We start from the raw sequence: 2,029 nt of genomic DNA on the forward strand, positions 1-2,029 counted from the left end.
AGTTCAAGAGCAGTTTCTCGTTAAAACAACAAAGTTTCTCATAACGAGATATATATAAACTTTTTACAGTAAGATTCTTATTTTATTAAAACCAAAATATGTTCTTATGATTGTAACAGTCAAACGGTCCCACAGGATGTTGAAGTGCCACAAGAAAAAACAATTGTTGTGTGCAAGTTGTGCTAAAAGCACTTAGCCTATCAGTGAAGCTATCCAGCCTAAAATAGCCCCTGAATGCTAACATGTAGCAGCAACACAGACGTCCGGTTAGCATTCAGGTCCTCCTATTATATCAGCAGGTCGTGTGTGGTGGGGTGCAAATAGGGGAGTGCACCCCTACAAGATGCTACCCTGGGCAGTTGCCCACGTCGCCCATGTCAGAAACTACCACTGATTATATCTGTACCTCCAAAGACTCAACAACAGGCAGCAGAGCTGCTGAACCAGTCATTTTTAATTAAAATTACTGAAACAAAAAACAGTTTTGTTTGAAAATAAAACAAAACTGTTATTATCATGTAATGTTTATTGTTAACTCAGGCCTCAGTCCACTTACACTCCCTTTGGCTTTTGAAAGGATTCTGCTTGAAAAGCCTGCTGGTCCTGCAGTTATCACAGTTATTGTGTTAATTTTCCTTCACACTTTTTTCTTCCACTCAACTTTCTATGAATGTGTTAGAACTTTTCCATAACATAAAAACATTTCTGAGGATCAATGGCTTGAAATATTTTCCTGTAATAAATCTGTTTCACCTTTTTGAATAAGTGACAGAAATATTGAGGTTTTCATGATGTTCTAGATCTTTGAGCTGATCGAACATGATGAAACTGTAATTACTTTAAAAAAAGAGTTATTCACCTTTAAGAATCATAATGTTTTTAAAAATAAACATATTTTGGTTTCTCATCAACATCGGAAATAAATTGCTTCTAAAAAACAACCAAAAACAGGTAAACAATCACATCTTGTTTTATTGTAGAAGGTTAAATGTCTTAATTAACTATGTTTGATAATACGCTTCTTAAACATATTTGTGCTGTTTAAATCATGTAGTTGTTTTATCTGTAAACATTAGCAGCTTAAGTCTAAATAAAAATGTTTTAAAAATGTTCCAACATGAGAAACTTTTTGTGAATTATGTATTAGTTTCCCACATTTCAATCTCCTGCAGAGATGGTTTTGGTGTCTTGGCGCCCCCTTGTGGTATAAAATATGTAAACCATGACATGCATGTTTTATGGTAAAGTGTTTTAAGTTGAGCTGTAAATCACTTCCAGATGCTAATTGAAAGACCTTTATTAATCTTTATTCATTCTTTGCCAAACAAACTGTTTGTTTGTGTTCTTAAGTGAGTTTATTCTTAAATATTGTGTCAGGTTTATGCACCTTGACCAGGGGTAGGCAGTCCTGGTCCTGGAGGATTCGGTGTCCTGCAACTCTTGGATGTCTCCCTGGTCCAACACACCTGAATCTCCTCCTCAGTGCAGTCAGGTTCTCCAGAGTCCTGCTAATGACCTCATTATTTGACTCAGGTGTGTTGAAGTAGAGAAGCATCTAAAAGTTGCAGGAGACTGGACCTCGAGGCCTGGAGTTGCCCACCCCTGACCATACAGACACAAGGGAAGACAAGAGAGGGTTAGTTTCTTTTAACTTGTGAGGAGAAATGGACAGAGATGTGTTTCCAGTTACAAATCTCATATCGTTCTGAAAACACATTCCGCCGCAACTCTCTTTTTAATGAAGAAGACGTCCCTATTACATTCAGCTCTAAAGGGTAAAAAGGAAGGAAACAAAAACATATGCAGCTGCAACGTGATTCACAGTTTCATAAGATAAACTAGAACATTTACTACAAACAGTCTGACTGTAAAAGGCTACTCTGCACCATTATGCTATATTTTACTTCTATCATATCACCACTGTTCTAATCTCCATAGCCTTAGCGGCTAATTTTAACCTGCTGCTCAGTCTCAAAGTTTCAGCCCTCATTCCCAGCCCTCGCTACAAACATATATAACCACACTTGAA

Source organism: Gambusia affinis, linkage group LG16, assembly GCF_019740435.1.
Source record: "Gambusia affinis linkage group LG16, SWU_Gaff_1.0, whole genome shotgun sequence".
NCBI lineage: Eukaryota > Metazoa > Chordata > Actinopteri > Cyprinodontiformes > Poeciliidae > Gambusia > Gambusia affinis.